Source organism: Microcebus murinus, chromosome 18, assembly GCF_040939455.1.
Source record: "Microcebus murinus isolate Inina chromosome 18, M.murinus_Inina_mat1.0, whole genome shotgun sequence".
NCBI lineage: Eukaryota > Metazoa > Chordata > Mammalia > Primates > Cheirogaleidae > Microcebus > Microcebus murinus.
This window is the reverse complement of record NC_134121.1, coordinates 31,703,310-31,725,427: the sequence shown is the minus strand read 5'-3', so window position 1 is coordinate 31,725,427 and position 22,118 is coordinate 31,703,310. Positions and strand designations below refer to the sequence as shown.

Genomic DNA, 22,118 nt, shown 5'->3' with positions numbered 1-22,118 from the left:
TGGCTATCACTGTTTTACAGATGGAGAAACGGAGGTGTAGAAAGCAGTCTGGTTCCAAAGTCCAAGCACTATACTATAACGTCTCTGTGATATCGTGAAATATATATTTAGTCGTTGTCCTTGTTTCCTGTCATACAACTCCTAAAGCCCTTGGAATCTCTGCAGTGATAAGAGTGTCTTTTGTATGCTAATTATGACTGGTAGCTAGGGCCACCTGGATAGTTTCAGGATAGTACTGGTCACTGAAAAGATCAAAGCATGATAAGAAGGCTGAGACTTTCAGCCCCACCCTCCAACCTCCAGGGAATGGAGAGAAGCTGAAGGTTAAGTTAATTACCAATGGTCAATGTAATCAATCATGCCTATATAATGAAGATAAAAACCCAAAAGGAGGCCGGGTGCGGTGGCTCACGCCTGTAATCCTAGCACTCTGGGAGGCCGAGGCGGGCGGATTGCTCGAGGTCAGGAGTTCGAGACCAGCCTGAGCAAGATTGAGACCCCGTCTCTACTATAAATAGAAACAAATTAATTGGCCAGCTAATATATATAGAAAAAACTAGCCGGGCATGGTGGCGCATGCCTGTAGTCCCAGCTACTTGGGAGGCTGAGGCAGGAGGATCCCTTGAGCCCAGGAGTTTGAGGTTGCTGTGAGCTAGGCTGATGACGCCACAGCACTCACTCTAGCCTGGCAACAAAGTGAGACTCTGTCTCAAAAAAAAAAAAAAAAAAAAAAGAAAGGAAGGGGAAACACTTGTTTTCCTACTTATTATAAAGGATATTACAAAAGATACAGATGAACAGCTAGAAGGAAGAGATGCATAGGGCAAGGCATGTCAGAACGGGCACTGAGATTCCATGCCCTCTGTGTGGTCATCCTACTGGAAGCTCCTCAACCCAGTCCTTTTGGGTTTTTTTGTTTTTTGGAGACAGAGTCTCACTCTCTTGCCTGGGCTAGAGTGCCGTGGTGTCAGCCTAGCCTCCCCTTCCTTTCTATCTCCCTTTGCTGCAACAGTGGATCTAGTTGTCATCTGTGGTATATGTGTCATGCTCTTGGCCTATAATCCTATCTTTCTCTCCTCAATAAACCTCATTTTCATGCTTGCCTTAAAAAAAAAAAAGCGTTGGCCGGGCGCGGAGGCTCACGCCTGTAATCCTAGCTCTCTGGGAGGCCGAGGCGGGCGGATTGCTCAAGGTCAGGAGTTCGAAACCAGCCTGAGCAAGAGCGAGACCCCATCTCTACCATAAATAGAAAGAAATTAATTGGCCAACTAATATATACAAAAAATTAGCCGGGCATGGTGGCGAATGCCTGTAGTCCCAGCTACTTGGGAGGCTGAGGCAGGAGGATTGCTTGAGCCAGGAGTTTGAGGTTGCTGTGAGCTAGGCTGACGCCACGGCACTCACTCTAGCCTGGGCAACAAAGCGAGACTCCGTCTCAAAAAAAAAAAAAAAAAAAAAGCGTTTTCCTGAGTTCTCTGAGCCACTCTGGCAAATTAATCAAATCTGAGGAGGGAGCTGTGGGAACACCTGATTTATAGCCAGCAGTCAGAGGGTAATTACATGACAACCTACTATAATACATTCGACTGGCGTCTGAAGTTGGCAGCAGTCTTGTGTGACTGTGACCTAAACCTGTGGGATCTGATGCTATCTCCATCTAGTACACAGTGTCAGAACTGAATTGGATTGGAGGATATCCAGCTGGTATCCGCTGGAGAATTGCCAGATGTGTGAGAAAACAACCCCCACACATCTGGTGTCAGTATTGTGTTGAGTGACTGAGTGAGGATTTGAGAGGGAAAGAGAAGGGCAGACAGGGACCAGATACCCAAGGGTTTTCTATGGCAGCCAAGGCAAGGCCAGAAAAGTCTGGATTTGAAGTGTGAATGGAAACTATTGAGAGTTTTGAAGCTTGGAGACCAGTTCTGAAGCCACTGCAAGGTCTCTGTGGTAAAAACTATGGTGGCTTACATTAGGGTGTAGCAAGAAAGATGAAGTAACTTGGTCTGTTCTAGAAGTCAAGTTGATAGGACTCAATGATGGACTTGTGGGGGAGGGGGATCAAGGAAAGAGGTTTTAAAAGTGAAATGTTAGTTTGTGCCCAGAACAACTGGGTGGATAGTACTGATACAGGGAAGACTGGGGAAGTGACAGGGATTTCTAATCTAAGGGAGGGGCTTTTTCCGAATGGGAGAAGGAGGTATTCAACTACTACACTTATTTTATCTAGTTTAACCCTTAAAATAACTCCATGTGTTGATGGCACTATTACTACACCTACTTCACAATGGGACAAACTGAAGTTAAGCAATTACCCACAAATCCACACCTAGTAAATAACAGACCAGGGAATCAACTCCAGAAAATACACTGCTTCCCTCACAGCCCTCATCCTTCAAACAGGACCAAAGATTGCTTTAGGGCCACTGTAGATTCAGAACAAGAAAATAAAGGAGGAACTACATGGTATATGGCTGGAGTAGAAGAATAAGAAATTAACTGTGATCAGGTGAGGTGTTCCCAAGACCAGGAAGCAATCCAAAAGTTTCAGAAGCATAGAAGAGGCACATTCAACTCTCAGGAGGTATGTTTCCCTCACCTGCTCTGTGTGATACTTCTTTCATTTCTTCTTACCCTTAGTAATGATCTTGCCTTATACTTGGCATAGAACTAGAAGCCATCAGTTGAAAAAAACCCTCACTGTGGTCTCACTACATGGACCAGTCCACATACGTCTGCTCTCCCCATCATCTTTGGCTGACTCAAAGGCCTGGATGCTGCACTCTCCCAAATCTCAGTTTCTCCTGCCATATGTATTGACACTTGCTCTCTCATCTTTAATTAAATCCTGGCTGGATTCACATCCCACCCACCCCCAGTTCCCTCAGCTAAACATACCTCTCTATACTCTCCTTCATAGCTACCTTTGGTAAGCTTTTGATCCAGTGGCCAATCCCTGAATATCCGTTCAGTGATCAACTGACCTCAAACCAGTTTCTGCTGCCACCACAGGACAAAGAAGGTCACCATTGTGGCTCCATGCCATGGATACTTTCCTATCTGTATCTTAATCTCTGTTTGCTTTCTACATACCCCATTTTCCCTTCCTGGGCTTCTATTATGCCCATACATTTGGTTTCCCTCCTACCTGTGGTTATTCCTTCTAGTCTGCTTTGGAAGGTTCATCTCTTCCTTTTCCATTGCCTATTTTTTTTTTTTTTTTGAGACAGAGTCTCACTTTGTTGCCCAGGCTAGAGTGAGTGCCGTGGCGTCAGCCTGGCTCACAGCAACCTCAAACTCCTGGGCTCAAGTGATCCTTCTGCCTCAGCCTCCCCAGTAGCTGGGACTACAGGCATTCGCCACTATGCCCGGCTAATTTTTTGTATATATATTTTTGGTTGGTCAATTAATTTATTTCTATTTTTGGTAGAGACGGGGTCTCGCTCAGGCTGGTTTCGAACTCCTGACCTTGAGCAATCCGCCCGCCTCGGCCTCCCAAAGTGCTAGGATTACAAGCGTGAGCCACCATGCCCGGCCTCCATTGCCTATTAAAGGTGAGAAATCTCTCCTAAATGTACCCTAAACTTAACTCTACCATTACTTCCCTCCCCAGTGCTCTACCTAATTCAGTTCCTCCTCCATTTTCTATCATCTGAACAAATGGAGCAACTGTCCAACCATTTCTAAAGGTCATAAAACCTAACAATTATCCTTGACAGCCCCCTCTTCCTTCTGCCTACATTGAATCAATCCCTAAGTCTGGTCAATTTCACGATTTAAAATACCTTTCCAGTCTGGTCAATATTTCTTTTTCTCCATCACTACAATCACCTCCTATGAAGAAGAATGCAGCAGATACCTAAATCTTGCCACCTCATTCCTCCTCCAAAATTTAATCTCCACATAGCAGTGAAGTGACCTTCAACTGCACAGCTCATTCGCTCTCTTCCATGGAAGGTAACCGGGATAAATTGTCTCCAAATCTCTCTGTCCACCATGCTTTGGCCAAACCCAATGTTTATTCCTTTTCTGCCATAAGCCCTAAGGTTTATACACTGTATTTCCTTGGTCTGGAATGACACAGAGGAGTAATTGACAGGTGGCTGGCTAGTGACTTAGCAGGAAAAAAACTCAGCTTTCTCTTTCAACACTCGTTATCATACTGCCTTCTTGCATTCTTTAAACTCTACCACAAAATGAGAAAACTTACTATCATGAAAACTGTACTTCCTTAAAACATACATTATAATAAAAATCACCACATCTACCTAGCACTCTGGGAGGCGGCCAAGGAGGGCCGATCACCCAAGGTCAGGAGTTAAAAACCAGCCTGAGCAAGAGTGAGAACCTTCCCCCAGACCCCATCTCAACTAAAAAAATAGAAAAATTAACTGGCCAATTAAAAAAATAATGAAAAAATTAGCCGGGCATGGTGGCGCGCATGCCTGTAGTCTCAGCTACTCTGTAGGCTGAAGCAGCAGGATCGCTTGAACCCAGGAATTTGAGGTTGCTGTGAGCTAGGCTGACACCACGGCACTCACTGTAACCTGGGTAACAAAGCGAGAGACGTCTCAAAAAGTAAAAATTCAACACATGTAACACACGAGTCGCACAGCGCACAAACAAAAACAAAGAATTTGCTTAAAAGCACACATACTCAGTATCTTCTGTTGCACACAAACTTTAAAGAAAACCACTCAGACTGCGTCCTCTCCCTCTCACTCCCCCGTAAAGGGAGAGAAGAACGATCATCAATGGCAAGTGGCAGTTGCAGCGAAGCAACACCAAGAGCCGGCTTCACGCTCAGGAGAGAACACTGCGCCTCCTCCTCGTGGCTTTTGGTACTCTACACGTTCAGAGAAACTTCTCTAGTAACGGACTATAGAAATGATCCCTGAAAGTATAGTCTTAACCTCGCCCTCCACGCCTCTGCCGCGTCTATGGCGGCCGCGCACTTTACAGTGACGGCGAAATTCCCGCCCTCCCCCCGCATTACTATCTTTTTAGAGTGATCACAAATGCGTTTTCGAAGTATTGTTTTTGTATGCAACTGTTAAATAAGCATTCTGAACACTCTGAAAGTTTTCTTTTTTTAAGAAACTCCAAGTTCCTAATTAGCCTATGACAGACCGACAGCCAGTCAGAAGTCACTGTCTTTCGGCTCTAAAAACACACTTCCGGAAGAGTTTAAGACAAAACGTGTGCCCGTGTGCGTCAAATTACTTTTCCGGTGTAAATATGACACGCAGCGTCTGTGGGTGAGGGTTTCTGTTTTTTAATTTTCAACCAAGATACTAAATTTAGAAGCTAATACATGCGTGGAACTGATCATCTGCTGGTTACTCCCGAGAGCATGAACGTCAGGGGCGCTTTACCGCTCACCTGGGTAGCTTTTCTAACTGCCCTAGCCCAGCCAATCTGCACTGGGAACAAAGAGGTTTCTTTCGAAAACTGTTCCCTCCTCACGCCCATTCTTGTTTTTTTTTTTTAATTAGGAAAAAAGTAACAAAAACTGTTAAAGTAGAGTTACTTTGGGTTTTCTTTTTTAGAGGAAGGGTGTCTACTTTGTACATATTTGTACTGCAAATTTTTTAACCTTAGACTATGTCACCTTTATTTTTAAATATCTGCGGGTCTATCAAGACAGAGATTACACCTTATTTTTTGTTTTCTTTGTGCCTCTCAGTATTTAAAAGACAAAAATCCAACTTAAATAAATATTGTATTATATTTAAAAATAACTTCCCTGGTGAATCTGAAAGGTTATAGCACTCTTCCCTCTACCAAAAACCAAACAAACCAAAATGGCTAAAATTGCAATTTCTCTTATTCATTAAAAAGAAGAAAATGGGCGGGGCCGGGTGGCTCACGCCTGTAATCCTAGCACTCTGGGAGGCAGAGGCGGGAGGATTGCTCGAGGTCAGGAGTTTGAAACCATCCTGAGCAAGAGCAAGACCCATCTCTACTATAAATAGAAATAAATTAATTGGTCAACTAATATATATAGAAAAAATTAGCCAGGCATGGTGGTGCATGCCTGTAGTCCCAGCTACTTGGGAGGCTGAGGCAGAAGGATTGCTTGAGCCCAGGAGTTTGAGGTTGCTGTGAGCTAGGCTGACAGGCACAACACTCACTCTAGCCTGGGCAACAAAATGAGACTCTGTCTCAAAAAAAAAAAAAAAAAAAAAAAAGTTCTCCAGCACTACTTTAATGTGTTCCCAGACCCTCTACTAACCCCATACTAATCCCTTTACATGGATCACCCCATTTAATGTTGGAAATAACCTTAAGAAGTTGAGGAAATGAAAGCGTAGAACTTTTAAGTAGCTCTCCCAAGGCCACAAGGCTGTGTCCTGCTGCTTTTTTTTTTTTTCTTTTTTTGAGACAGTCTCACTCTGTTTCCTGGGCTAGAGTGCCCTGGCATCAGCCTAGCTTACAGCAACCTCAAACTCCTGGGTTCAAGCAATCCTCCTGCCTCAGCCTGCAGAGTAGCTGGGATGACAGGGCTGGGCCACTACTACCGGCTAATTTTTCATATTTTTAGTAGAGATGGGGTCTCACTCTTGCTCAGGCTGGTCTCAAACTCCTAAACTCAACTGATCCTCCCACCTCGGCCTCCCAGAGTGCTAGGATTACAGGCATGAGCCACCACACCCAGCCTCTCCTGCTGCCTTGAACATTAATATCCTTCATTCCGTATCTTTTTAGTGATCTCCTGGCACTTTACCCACAGTAAAGGCTGTGTGATTTGCCTAGAGTCAGGAAGTTGTAGGAAAATTTAATGAACTGACCTGACTGCAGTAAATCCAAAAGGAGAGAATTGGGCAGTGATAGATAGCATTGGGGGTGGGGGTGGGGGCTGAAAAGGGAACAAAGGGGGAATCTGGATGCACTGTCTGAGGAACATGGAGAATCATTTAGGCACTTCTCACAAAGGCTAAGGAAGCAAATCATAGAGTAATCATTCCTGACAAGGGGTGGCTGGGGATAAACCACTTATTTTTTTTATTTTTTATTTTTTTGAGACAGAGTCTCACTTTGTTGCCCGGGCTAGAGTGAGTGCCATGGCATCAGCCTAGCTCACAGCAACCTCAAACTCCTGGGCTCAAGCAATCCTTCTGCCTCAGCCTCCCAAGTAGCTGGGACTACAGGCATGCGCCACCATGCCCGGCTAATTTTTTATATATATATCAGTTGGCCAATTAATTTCTTTCTATTTATAGTAGAGACGGGGTCTCGCTCAGGCTGGTTTTGAACTCCTGACCTTGAGCAATCCGCCCGCCTCGGCCTCCCAAGAGCTAGGATTACAGGCGTGAGCCACAGCGCCCGGCCTAAACCACTTATTAATGGGAACTGTCTTACCAACCAGAAGTTATGTAAAGACCAAAAGGCTAAGAATATAGCCTTCTGTCTATAAGAAGAAAAAGGAATACAGCCTTTTGTCTTAGCAAAAGGCTAAGAATATAACCTGTGTCTTGATTTGAGGCCCTCTGGCCATTTCCTGACAGACAACATCCATGTATTTACCCAGTGAACAGCACTCTGCAGCTCTGGGCCAGATAAAAAAGAAAATGAGGCCAGGCATGGTAGCTCATGCCTATAATCCTAGCACTCTGGAAGGCTGAGGTGGGAGGATCGCTTGAGGTCAGGAGTTCAAGACCAGCCTAAGCAAGAGCAATACCCTGTCTCTACTAAAAATAGAAAAAAACAGCCAGGCATGGTGGTGCACACCTGTAGTGCCAGGAGGCTGAGGCAGGAGGATTGCTTGAGCCCAGGAGTTTGAGGTTGCTGTGAGCTAGGCTGACACCACTGCACTCTAGCATGGGCAACTGGGCAACAGAGGGAGACTCTGTCTCAAAAAAAAGAAAGAAAGAAAGTGAGACTCATAGTTCCTATCTTCAAGGAGATTACTAAATCTCCAAATGGGTACCTGGTGACAAACTCGGCCTCCCTGAAGGACCCTGAGCCCCCGTTCTACATATCTCACACCCACACGGTGTACATACTTAGAGAAACACCCACTTACTTTTTCTTTGTTTTGTAATATTGTGAAATTTGAGATAGAGTCTCATTATGTTCCCCAGGCTGGTCCTGAACTCCTGGGCTCAAGTGATCATCTTGCATCAGCCTCCTGAGTAGCTGGAATTACAGGTGTGCATCACTGTGCTAGGCAATACCTCTCTTCTTTTTTTTCTTTCTTTTTGAGACGGAGCCACCACATCTGGCTGATTTTTTCTATTTTTAGTAAACACTGGAGTCTCACTCTTGCTCAAGCCAGTCTTGGACTCCTAAGCTCAAGTGATCCTCCACCTTGGCCTCCCAGAGTGCTAGGATTACAGGCATGGCCAGTGCTCTGCCTTTTTTTTTTTTTTTTTTAATTGAAGCCTAACTATTGTAAAACACTCCTCTTCTGAGTACCAAAGACAGGGTGAGGTATGGTGGGGATAGGGGTCAGAGAAAGAGAGAAAGAAACACTTATTTCAACATTTTAAACTCAATGATAAAATGTTGAAATAAGAAATTGGACTAAATGACTTGCTTTGGTCCTTTAGTCCTTTCTAGCTCTCCTATTTTCATATTAGTTAATTTAATATTCACAATAATTTAATATTCACTATGAAGGTTATTATTATCCTTGTTTTACAGACAAGGCAATAGAGGCAAAGATAACTTAAGTGACTTCTGCTTAGTCACAGAGATAGTGCCAGACTGTGGTTTCAATCCAGGAGGCCTGACTCTGGGGTATGGTGCATAAAAGTCACCAGACCTCAGATGCAGATCTACCTACCTGATATTTAGTTGACTTATCTTGAAGTTTTAAAAGTATTTCAAATTCAACATGTCCAAACATGAATTATTTCTTACCTATTCCCTAAATCTGGGCCTCTTCCAGTCCCTGCCTCAATGATGGTACTAATGTCCATCCATTCAAGGGCATAAGCCAGAAAATAAGGGTCATCTCCAACACCTTTCTTCCCACCAACCTATCATAAATGCAATTGATTTATCTCCTAAAGAGCTGTCAAATTCATCCACCTTTCTCCAGTTCAACTACCTCTCTTGCTGGTCAAGAGACCATCTCTCAGCTGGACATAGCTTAACCTACATTCACCACTGCCATTCTCCAATTCACTTTCCAAGTAGCAACAAGTTTCCTTTCAAACTTTAAATCTAATTATGTCACTGTTACAAGACAATTTTCCATGGTTTCTTGTATTTCTGCACATTAGTCCTTGTTCTAGAATATCTTTTTGAGAAAGTTTGTCCAGTGAATAGGCTTGGAAGCTAGAGACTACTTCCCTCCAGAGAGGACAGGTTTGTTTCCAACTCAGTATAATAAAGAATATGTAGGCTGGGTATGGTGGCTCATGCCTATAATCCTAGCACTCTGGGAGGCTAAGGCAGAAGGATATCTTCTTTTTTTTTTTTTTTTTTTACCTCCAAGGTTCTGCTTGATAGAAGGATATCTTGAGCTCAGAAGTTTGAGACCAGCCCCTCCAAGAGTGAAACACCATCTCTACTAAAAATAGAAAAATTATCCTGGCATTGTGGCATTTGCCTATAGTCCCAGCTACTTGGGAAGCTGAGGAAGGAGGATCGCTCAAGCCCAGGAGGTTGAGGTTGCTGTGAGCTAGGCCGACGCTATGGCACTCTAGCCAGGGGAAACAGAGTGAGACTCTATCTAAAAAAAAAAGAAAAAAAAAAAGGCGAATCTTTGAAACTACAAGGAATGGCCAGGCACAGTGGCTCACAACCATAATCCCTGCACTTCTGGAGACCAAGGCAGGAGGATCCCTTGAGCCCAGGTGTCAGAGGCTGCAGCGAGCTCTGATTGTGACGCTTCACTCCAGCCTGGGCAACAGACTGAGATTCTGTCTCAAAAACAACAGGGAATGTATGTCCTTGGTGATTTGTCCTAAGCTTTACAACCTAAGATCTTTTTTTTTTTTGAGACAGAGTCTCGCTTTGTTGCCCAGGCTAGAGTGAGTGCCATGGCATCAGCCTAGCTCACAGCAACCTCAAACTCCTGGGCTCAAGCAATCCTGCTGCCTCAGCCTCCCAAGTAGCTGGGACTACAGGCATGTGCCACCATGCCCGGCTAATTTTTTCTATATATATGTTAGTTGACCAATTAATTTCTTCCTATTTATAATAGAGACGGGGTCTTGCTCTTGCTCAGGCTGGTTTCGAACTGCCGACCTCCAGCAATCCACCCACCTCGGCCTCCCAGAGTGCTAGGGTTACAGGCGTGAGCCACCGCGCCTGGCCTCAACCTAAGATCTTGAGTCTCCAAAGTTAGCAAGTTTAATATAACATTATTACTATTAAGAGCCAGTGATCGATCCTCACCTGGGGACCTTTTTCTTTTGTATTATTATTTTTAAATTATTTTTTAAATTTTATTTTCATTCTTTTCTTTTTGGGATTTTTGTACTTAGCATAGCTTTTTCTTTTTTAAATCCATGGAGAGACTTCCAAAATATAGTACACATACTGGCCCTTGAAGCCTATGAGAATCTGGGTAGGGCTTGGGATGGGTGAAACTTATATGGTTTGACTGCTCCAACTCCTCTGAAACCACTGATGTAATGGTAAAAGGTTAGTAACAATAGCATAATCTGTTAAGGTGTTAATACTGTGCCAGTCTCTGTGCTAAAAACTTTATGTATACGTTATGTTATTTACTCTTTCTCAAGGTAGATAGTATTATTATCCCCACTTTACAGAAGAGGAAACTGAGATACAGAGAGTCTGATAATTTGGCCCTAAAGTTGTGAATCACTCTTTTTGTTTGTTTGTTTTGTTTGTTTGTTTTTTAAATATAATGCCTGCTTCAGGATGAAGTTGTGAATCTCAAACTGGGCTCCTAACTACTTTGCTGGGACATGGGACTTACTGGTGAACCACAAAATCATTTAAAGTGCTATACTCCAGTATTTTATTTATTTTATTTTATATTTTATTTTTAAATTATTTTGTAGAGACTAGGTCTCCCTATGTTGCCCAAGCTGGTTTCCAACTCCTGGCCAAAGCTATCCTCCTGCCTTGGCTTCTCAAAGTGCTGGGATTATAGGTGTGAGCCATTGTACTGGCTCATACTTTATTTTAATATCATTAAATTTTTTTTTTTTTTGAGACAGAGTCTCACTTTGTTGTCCAGGCTAGAGTCAGTGCCATGGTGTCAGCCTAGCTTACAGCAACCTCAAATTCCTGGGTTCATGCAATCCTGCTGCCTCAGCCTGCCTAGTAGCTGGGACTACAGGCATGCGCCACCATGCCCGGCTAATTTTTTCTATATATATATATTAGTTGACCAATTAATTTCTTTCTATTTATAATAGAGACGGAGTCTCGCTCTTGCTCAGGCTGGTTTCGAACTCCTGACCTCAAGCAATCCACCCGCCTCGGCCTCCCAGAGTGCTAGGATTACAGGCGTGAGCCACTGCGCCTGGCCTGGGTTTTATTTAATAATAATGTGTCAATACTATTAATAGTTTAAAAATATATTAAAAGTATACATTAAACCTGTACTTTCAGGGATATTTTGCTCAGAACAGGAATGAAATAGGTAGTGCTTCAGTAATCCACTACCAAAAAAAAAAAAGGCAAAAGGACTCAGGGTGACACGCCTAGTATACCCAGGACTGATCTACTAACCATACTTGTCCAGGAATATGGATGGTACTTATGGCAGGACTGAGATCTTTCACTGACTCTCAACATTAGAAAATACTGGGCTGACAAAGGTCTCAAATAATTAAGCATGTATTCCCTGGGCAGAGTATCAGAATTTTCTCAGAAAGAAATGAGAAGCCTCAGGGAGAATAAAAAGTTACCCTCCCCACCCAGGCATTCCCAGAAGGGGAAAAGCCCCACCCATGTCCACAATGCTTCCTATCAGCTTCTTCCAATCAGTTTCTTAATGGCCTTTTATGGACAACCGAGAAAAGCCCTCAGTAGGAGCAAAAATTTTGAAACTGGAAAAAAAAATACAAGAAAATAACTAGAAATCATAATATCGCCAGAAGACATAGAATTTTGTTCCAAAATGAGGGACAGAATGTCCCAAAAAATTATCACTAAGAAGAAACCTCTTGTGAACTGAGGTATTTATGACCCAAAACAAGGAAACTTAAAGAGCTAATGGTAAATTATTCAAGCAAATAAACCAGACAAGCAAGGCAAAAAAAACAAAAAAACAAAACTCCCGAAAACAAGAGAACTTAAAGCCCGGCACAGCAGCTCTCGGCTATGATTCCGGCGCTCTAGGAGCCCAAAGTGAGAAAATTGCCAGAGCTCAGAAGTTTGAGACCAGCCTGAGCAAGAGCGAGACCCCGTCTCTTCTAATAATAGAAAAATTGGCTGGGCATCTTACACGCCTGTAACCCCAGCCACAGGTGAGGTAGAGGCAGGGAGATCCCTTGAAAACCCAGGAGTTTGAGAGTGCAGAGAACTACAAGGGTCCTATTACACTGAAGGGTATAGAGTGAGAGTATCCCAATTAAAAAAAAACAAAACTGAACACCCAGCAACCTTAAAAATAACAAAAGTTAAAAAAAATTGAAAGAAAGCACCACACGTGTTCGCCAGCAAATTGGTATTAAATGATCAACACCTAAGTGGACATATAGGAGTGGATGGGTATATATATACATAACGAATGATGCGGCCCAACTGGGGATGGACGCGCTTGAAGCTCTGACTTGAGAAGGAAGCGAGGACAAGGGCTTTATACAAAACTTTGACATTTGACCCCCACAATGCCGGAAAAACAAAAAAGAAAGCTGAATCATATTGACATAGTAAAAAAACTGAAACAGCTAACTAAGGAAACCACTTAATCCAGGTGTGAAAAAAATAACCTTAACACACGATACACACTCCTTTTAGAAAACCAAGTATGAAGAAAACCACTCAGACTGCATCCTCTCCCTCTCACTCCCCCATAAAGGGAGAGAAGAACGATCATCAATGGCAAGTGGCAGTTGCAGCAAAGCAACACCAAGAGCCGGCTTCACGCTCAGGAGAGAACACTGCGCCTCCTCCTCGTGGTTTTCGGTACTCTACACGTTCAGAGAAACTTCTCTAGTAACGGACTATAGAAATGATCCCTGAAAGTATAGTCTTAGCCTCGCCCTCCACGCCTCTGCCGCGTCTATGGCGGCCGCGCACTTTACAGTGATAGAGACATTTTTCTTCTCAAGTCATTTGCCTTTTTCAGATGCTTTTTATACCTCGTAACAATTCGGTCAAATGTCAAAGTTCACAACACTATTTTCACTTGTAAATTTCCAGAAACTCTTTAAAGCATCAAGAGGCCTCATTAACATACGGCGTCCCAGCAACCAATCACACGCTGAGTTCTGCGCGCGTCCGAGTCTCTCCTAACCCCCGGGGAGCTGCGATTACTCACCCAACACAGCAGGCGCCACCTAGGATCCGCAAAGGAAAAGTTATTCGTGCCGCGGGCGCGCATCGGCGTGGATGGCCTCCTGCCTGCTAAAGAAGTGAGCCGATAATGATCGCGCTACTGCACTCCAGCCTGCGAGGGCGACTGAGCTAGACTCCTTTCATTAAAAAAAAAAGCTGACTTGGAGAGACCAGGTTTCCTTTTCCTTGAAAGAGAGAGCAGGAAAGAGAGATGAAAGAGATAGAAGAGACCAAGAGAAATAGTGTACACGTCGAACACCATATGATAATCCTAACCACTATGTTTTATTGAATGTCTACTCGCTGGTAAGTGTTTTAATCTATTATCTAATTTCATCCATCTCAACAACTGTAAGAGAATCTGTAGAAGAGATGATTATTTCCCCTATCTTAGCTGGCTACAGCATCTGTCATACAGCTTAGAGAACCACAGTCGGAACGTAAATCTGTCTGGCACTAAATCAAGTCCCTGTTCTTTTTGGTAAGCCAAAGTGATCTTCAGAAGGTCTTGTAACCGGGTCCATAAGCAAGAAAGTAGTTAAGTAGTTTGTTTTTTTTTATATATATATATATACTTTTTTTTTTTAATACAATGGATCAGAGGATTCTTTTTTTTTTTAATAGTGTTTTTAGTTCCCTCATATTTCAAATGAGTTTTCAGTGTTCACACAGTGGCTAGGTCTGGCTGCTCTAAGTGGCCTTCACAGTGAGTTTTCTCAACACTGCTTGTTTAGCAACTGCAGTTTTCAAAATAGACAGAAAATAGAGAGCTCTCAGTAAGATTTAATAACTAAACGTTTATAACTTTTTTTTTTTTTTTTTGAGACAGAGTCTCGCTTGTTGCCCAGGCTAGAGTGAGTGCCGTGGCGTCAGCCTAGCTCACAGCAACCTCAAACTCCTGGGCTCAAGCAATCCTGGTGCCTCAGCCTCCCGAGTAGCTGAGACTACAGGCACGAGCCACCATGCCCGGCTAATTTTATATATATATATATTAGTTGGCCAATTAATTTCTTTCTATTTTTATAGTAGAGACAGGGTCTCGCTCAGACTGGTTTTGAACTCCTGACCTTGAGCAATCCTCCCGCCTCGGCCTCCCAGAGTGCTAGGATTACAAACGTGAGCCACCACGCCCGGCCTATAACTTTGTTGTACTAATACATTCCTTTGAGTTTCTTTCCCAGAAATGGTAGAAGCTCCTTACAGCCATGAGATAACTACAGACTCTTTCACCACCCGTTTGTCCAAAGAAGACAAATGATACCCCTCCACAGACTGTGTCCAAGGACCCACTAAGACTGCACACAAGGCTGAAAGAATGACTAAAACCCCTAACTCATTCTAATGCTAAAATCCCTGCCCTGGGAGGGACTTATCCACCCATTTCTGATCATGGGATGTATGTACTAGCATGATTTCTCATGGCACTTGTGTGCCCTGCACTCCACCCTGAACAGGTAATGATGCTCACTTCCCTTATGCTTTATTCATTTCACCTCCAGAAAAACCCGCTGACCCTGTTGGTCAGGGAGGTAGATATGAGGCAGTCCATACCTCTCACCTCCTAGTAGATGCGTCTCCTGAAATAAATCCTTTTTTCCTTGATAATCACTTGTCTCAGTAACTGGCTTTCGTGTGGTGAGCAACAGTGAACTCCCCTTGTGGATTCATTAACAGTTTAGTCTCCAATCAAATCCATTTCTATAATAAAGCATTCAATATTATCATCCCTCAAAGTTCAAACTGAATGATTCATCTTCCTGGTTTCTAAATCCCAAAGAAAGCCTACCCATTTACTTTTAGCAAAAGTGAGTCCCAGTTTCTCCTCAATGGACATACTTCATGATAGTGTGTAACTGTTTTAGTTACTTAACGTCCTGCTGTAAACTTCATGGAGGAAGCACACATAGTTGCCACCTGGACATTCACATGGTGCCACATTCTGAATCAACCACATTTTTTTCTTTTTTTTAAATTAGAGACAGGGTCTCACTATGTTGCCCAGGCTGGCCTCCAACTTCTAGGATCAAATGATGCCTCAGCCTTCCAAGAAGGTGGGATTACAGGCCTTTGCAAACCACGCTTTTTATTACATCATAGTAGCAAGCCCAGTAAGACCATCAACTTGTAAGGACCCTTAGTCTTCTCATCAAGCACCTCTCCAAATAGAATCTCCTTATAGACAGCTCTCTTTAAAGACACCTAAATTCTCTGTATTTAATTTCTTCAAAAAAAGAAGAGTGTTGGAGCAATCTGGTCAGGTCTGAGATGTATCTCCTGGTTCCAGAGCAGTTCCTTACATCTTGAAGTTCTAAAGTGCCTTCTAGTCACTTTCATCCAAGAGTCCTATATCTGGTCTAGGCTCTTCCATATCTATGACTTTTCCATTCTCTATACCTCCAACCTTTGTGGAAACCCCTCACCATCCATGCCATTCCTTGGCCTCCTATGAGCAAATTCTCCAACTTCACATGGGTGTGACCATCACTCCTGCATTCTAAGACTTAGCTCAAGTCAACTCTTGTGGAAGCCTTTCTTGACCTCCCCTGGCAACACTGACCACTATGTGTTTTGTGTTCCTCATTATCTTTGTATGTGCCTCTACACAGCTCACTCTGTTGCAAATACATTTACTTTCCCCCCTCTAAACCGTGAGCTCTTTAAAAGCAAGAACATGTCATATTTATCTCTGTATCTCCAGCCCCTTGCCTGGCACAGTAAATGCCCAGTTAATGCTGACTAAATGAATGAATGATGAATGAACTAATGTCTTGTTCCCACCCTCAGCCTTACTACTGACCTGACTATTGGGAACCACTGACTGTTGGGTTTTCTTCTCCCTCTTATTCCACTCCTCCCTCAGTAAGTCTGGTCTGTCTGTAGGGGAATAAGGTCCTTGTCAGCAGGGTTCCTGGCACTCTCATCTTGCCCATCCTTAGTTTCAAATTTGTATATGCAGTCCTGACCTCTCTTCTGAGCTGCTCGCTCAGATATCCAGCTTCTATCTGATATTGTGCTTAGCTAAATCACAGATACCAGTACCTCACTCAGCCTGCCCAAACTGACTTCCAACAGCTTCCTCACAAACTTACTCCTCTTCCAAGCAATAATACGACTTCCAATACAATTCCTCAAAAAACAACAACAACAACAAAAACCTAGCTGGGTGACAGGGTGCAGGCTTTAGTCCCAGCTACACAGGAGGATTGCTTGAGCCTAGGAATTTGAGTACAACCTGGGCAACACAGTAAACCCTGTCTCAAAAAAAAAAAAATGTCAGTTGTCCTACTTTTTTCTCCCTCCCCTCACATACCTCATAGCCTCCTGCAGCCAGACCAACCATTTAGAAATGTAAATCTATTCACATCTTTGATATAAGAAATATCAGTTGGGCATTATAATCCCAGCACTTTGAGAGGCAGAGGCAGGAGGATTGCTATTTTTTTTTTTTTTTTTTGAGATGGAGTCTCACTCTATTGCCTGGGCTAGAGTGAGTGCCGTGGCGTCAGCCTAGCTCACAGCAACCTCAAACTCCTGGGCTAAAGCAATCCTCCTGCCTCAGCCTACAGAGTAGCTGGGACTATAGGCATTACCACCACACCTGGCTAATTTTTTCTATCTTTAGTAGGGATGGGGTCTCACTCTTGCTCAGGCTGGTCTTGAACTCCTAACCTCAAGCTCCTGCCTCAGCCTCCCAGAGTGCTAGGATTACAGGCGTGAGCCCAAGTGTTCAAGACCAGCCTGAGCAACAGAGCAAGACCTCATCTTTACATATAAAAATTTTAAAAATTATTTGGGTGTAGAGGCATGTGCCTATACTCCCAGTTACTGAGGAGGCTGAAAATGGAGGATATCTTGAGCCCTGGAGTTTGAGGTTGGAGAGAGCCACTGAACTCCAGCCTGCATTCTAGAAATATTTACATTTCTTATGATAGGGGCTGGTCACCAAAAAGACCAAGCCATGATTAGAGGGTTGGAACTTTCAACACTCACCTCCTACCATTGACCTCCAGGCAGAAGAGAGGGGCTAGAGATTGAGTTCAATCACCAATGGCCAATGATATAATCAATCATGCCTACATAATGAGACCTGAGACCTACATAAAAGCACTTCACTGATCAGGTTTGGAGAGCTTCTGAGTTGGTGAACACATTGAAGAGCTGGGAAGGTGGCATGCCTCTAGAGGGAATGGAAGCCCCTGCACACACATCCATACCGAGCCCTATGCACTTCTTCCATTTGGCTGTTCCCCAGTTGTATTCTTTGTAATAAACTGATGATGGCAAGTAAAGTGTTTTCCTAAGTTCTGAAAGTCACTGTAGTGAATTATCTAACCTGGGGTCATGGGAACCCAGAAATTTGTAGTTGGCCAGGCAGAAATGTGGGTAGCCTGGACACTCCATTTGTAGCTGGCATCTGAAATGGCATCCATCTTGTGAGACTGAGCCCTTGTGGAGTCTGATGATGGTAACTCCAGAAGCTAATTGAATTGTTGGACACCCAGTTGGAGTCAAAGAATGAGAGAATTGGTATCAGGAAATACCATTTATTTGGTGTCAGGGAAAAAAACACTTCAAGACAGAGAAACCATTTAGAAACTGCAACACTATTCACACCTGTTAAAGGGCTTCTACTGTTTCAGGAATAAAGACCAAAATATAGAGTTCTGGCCAATTACCACCTGTCAGACCAACTTTTCTACAAATAACAATTACAAACTCTGGATAAAATGTACAAAACTATGCGAAGACACTGGAGAGCAACAACAATCAGGCTGATATGAGAGACTTGAAAGAAAGAAATGGCCCTGGTTTTCTTTTTTTTTTTTTTTTATAGCTTTTAGCCTGTGGCTAAAACTAGGATAGAAAACACCATTTTACTGGAGTGAAGAACTAGAGGTCAGAGTTCAGAGCCACTGTGGTAGCTGAAAAGCAAGGGAAGAAAATCCCAGAAAAAAGAGAGTTATAAAGGAGAAGCCCTCAATTCTGCATATAAACTCTGCCCAATGTCTGGCTGGCCCTTCACAATGCACAGGGCTGGCTCCAAGTAGCACAACTGAAACCTAAGGAAATGCACTGACATTTGAGTTGTTACCTACTGTAGGGGAGACAGAGTTTGCAATTTGAGTTCAGCTAAGTTAACTATCTGTTGGGAGCTGTCCCGAACACAGGAGAGTTAAAAGTGCGGTTGCTGCCCAGAACACTGGGGTCCTTGAGACATAGCACCTGGCGCCTTAACTCAGAGCTCTGACATTCTTGGCCTTTCTTCTAGCTCATGGAGGGTGCTGGAGATAGCAGTAGCAGTTATAGAAGGTCACTGAAGTAATCCTGTGCACACAGCCCACATAGCTTATAGCTCCCCCCCCCAGGCCCTGCACACTCCTTTCCCAGAATTGTTAATTACGCTTGGGTGCTCTTTTCCTTGAACTGTCTGAGTGATCATAGTTGAGTATTTGTAGCCTTTTTGATATCAGAAAAAAGTTAAGTTGTACATTAGAAAACTTCTTAAGCAAGGAAAGGGGCTATCAAAGTGACGTAAGGTTGAAAGAAACAACTGTTTTGCTCTCTGGTTTAATGAAGACATGTACCACCTGTTCCATTGCATTTCACTTCTCCTTTGTTCTTATCTGTATAAATATAGCAACTGAAATAAACGAGGTGCGGCAGTCACCAAGGACTCCGTCCTCCCGTCCCCATCTTTTTGTTGTCTCTTCATTTCTCAGCCTCGCCCCCTAACTCCAGGTGCCGCACGTCGTCGGCTGGCTCCGGCAACTATCTACTAAATAATTGATTGATTTTAAAAAATACACACACATCCTCTTCAGAACATAACAGAATTCAAAGTCCCTACAACATATCACTTACAATGTTCAGGATATAATCCAAAATTAGTCAACATGAGAATAAACAGGAAATATGACCCATATTTAATCGGAAACATAATTTTTTTTTAGATAAAGTCTCGCTCTGTCATCCTGGGTAGAGTCCACTGGCATCATCATAGCTCAGTGCAACCTCAAACTCCTAGGCTCAAGTGATCCTCCTGCCTCAGCCTCCTGAATAGCTTGGGACCTTATACTCACACTACCATACCCAGCTAATTTTTTCTATTTTTTGTAGAGACAAGTCTCGTTCATTGCTCAGGCTGGTCTTGAACTGCTGGCCTCAAGTGATCCTCTTGCCTTGGCCTCCCAGAGTGGTAGGATTACAGGCCTGAGCCACTGTGCCTGGTCAGAAAAAATAATTAATGAAGACCAACTCCAAATGACCCAGATCTTGGATTTAAAGAACTGCACTCAAGATGTAAAGAAAACTATGCTCATCATCAATGAAAAAATAGAAAATCTCAGCAGAATAATAAAACTATATTTGTTTCTTTTTAGACAAAAACAGAAATTCTAGAAATGAAAAATAAATATAAAAAATAAAAATTTCATTGAATAAGGCTAACAGCAGATTAATGACAAAGCAAAAATCATGAGCTTGAGAATAGATCAATAGAAATTATCCAATCTGAACAACACAGAGAAAAAAAGACTGGGAAAAAAAATGAACAGAACTTTGGGGGTAGTGGGACAATATGTAAAGGTCTTTTAACAAAAGTAGAAGTGTATTTCTAGAAAGTGAGGAGAGAAAAAATAAAGCAGAAAGAATATCTGAAGGAATGATGGCAGAAAGGTTCCCCAAAATGGTAAAAGACATTAATTTCCATATGCAAGAAGATCAGCAAACCCCAGGCAGGACAAATATAAAGAAAACTACCCCTGAGCACATCATAGTGAAAGCACTGAAAACCAAAAGAGAAACTCTTGAAGACAGCCAGAGAAAAACAACCCATTACATACAGGTGAACAATGACAGTTGACTTCTCATCAGAAACTACAGAGGTCAAAAGACAGTAACAGAAAAAAAAAATACATTTAGCCTACAATTTTATATCCTTCAAGAATCATGGGCCAGGCATGGTGGCTCACGCCTATAATCCTAGCACTCTGGGAGGCCGAGGCGGGAGGATCACTCAAGGTCAGGAGTTCGAGACCAGCCTGAGCAAGAGCGAGATCCTGTCTTTACTAAAAATAGAAAGAAATTAATTGGTCAACTAAAAATATATAGAAAAAATAGCTGGGCATGGTGGCGCATGCCTGTAGTCCCAGCTACTCAGAAGGCTGAGGCAGAAGGATCGCTTGAGCTCAGGACTTTGAGGTTGCTGTGAGCTAGGCTGACTGACACCACAGCACTCTAGCCCAGGCAACAGAGTGAGACTGTCACACACACAAAAAAAGTATATTGTGGGAATCATAACTCATGTAGATAAATACTTATGACATCTATAACATAAAAGATACATTAAAAGGAGAAATGGGCATATAAGGTTGTATATTTTATGTGAAATAGAACATTATTAACTAACTGCATTGTGAAAAGTTAAAGAAATATATAGTTGACCCTCAGCATCCTCAGGAGATTGGTTCCAGGAGCCCCCCACTCAACCAAAATCCATGGATGCTCAAGTCTGTTATATAAAATGGCACAGTATTTGCTTATAACCTACGTACATTCTCTTATATATTTTAGATCATCTCTAGATTACTTATAATACGTAATACAACGTAAACACTATGTACATAATTGTTATGCTGTATTTTTTTTTCATTGTTGTATTATTTGGGGCTTTTGTTTTTGTTTTTGAGACAGGATCTCACTCTGTTGACCAGGCTAGAGTGTAGTACCATCATCATAGCTTACTGCAGACATCTGGGTTCAAGCGATCCTCCCACTGAGTAGCTGGGACTACAGGTGCATGCCATCAAGCCTGGCTAATTTTTCTACTCTTTGTAGATATGGAGTCTTGCTCTTACTCACACTGGTCTCAAATTCCTGACCTCAAGCAATTCTCCTGCCTTGGCCTCCCAAAATGCTAGGATTACCGGTGTGAGCCACTGTACCTGGCTGTATTTTTATTTTTTATTGATCTTCTAATTTTTCCATATTCAGTTGGTTGAAGCCAAGGATGCAGAATCCATGGATATGGAGCATCGACTGCATTATAATCACTAGAGCTGCCACACACACACACAAATAGTAGTAATGTAAAGAGGTACAGCTAAAAAGCCAAGAGGTAAATAAAAATGGAATTCTAAAACATATTTAATTAACTCAAAAGAAGGTAGGACAGAAAAGAGAAACAAAAAAGAGGGGAAAAATAAAAAACAATATACTAAAATGGTAGCTTTAAATACAACCAAAACCTTTCCATCAGCCCATGAAGCTCTAGGTCTGCTAGTGTCTCTCACCAGCTTCACTTCATACCACTCTCCACACCCCATTGCTTTCTTCCTCAAGTCATCCACACCCTTTTCTAGCACCTCTCCATCTTTAGGGCCAGACTTTTGCCTGGTCAACTCCTTTTCTTTTTCTTCTATTTTTTATAGAGACGGGTTCTCAGATGTTGCCCAGCCTGACTTGAACTACTGGGTTTAAGTGATCCTCTTGCCTCAGCCTCCCAAGTAGCTGGGACTACAGGTGTACGCCACTGTATCTGGCTTGGTTAACTCCTTTGCCTGCTTAAAGTCCTGGCCTAAATAACAGTTCCTCTCATAAGTTTCCCTTGGTTTCCCCCAGACAAGGAGGCTAAGATGAATCTGGTGTGCTCACTTCACTTCCTGCCCTTCTCAAGTGTTAGGTCGGAG

General features: G+C 42.9%; 1 protein-coding gene and 2 non-coding genes across 3 annotated transcripts in view; all 3 read right to left on the bottom strand.

Annotated features, from left to right (window-relative positions):
- TEX14 (testis expressed 14, intercellular bridge forming factor) overlaps positions 1–22,118 on the bottom strand; it is a 132,578-nt gene that overhangs the window by 75,234 nt on the left and 35,226 nt on the right. The gene's annotated exons all lie outside the window — the stretch shown is intronic.
- On the bottom strand, positions 4,693–4,910 carry LOC142862217 (small nucleolar RNA U3). Its single transcript, XR_012913301.1, has one exon. It is a non-coding gene; the product is annotated as a small nucleolar RNA U3 (small nucleolar RNA).
- LOC142862216 (small nucleolar RNA U3) lies at positions 12,911–13,128 on the bottom strand. Its single transcript, XR_012913300.1, has one exon. It is a non-coding gene; the product is annotated as a small nucleolar RNA U3 (small nucleolar RNA).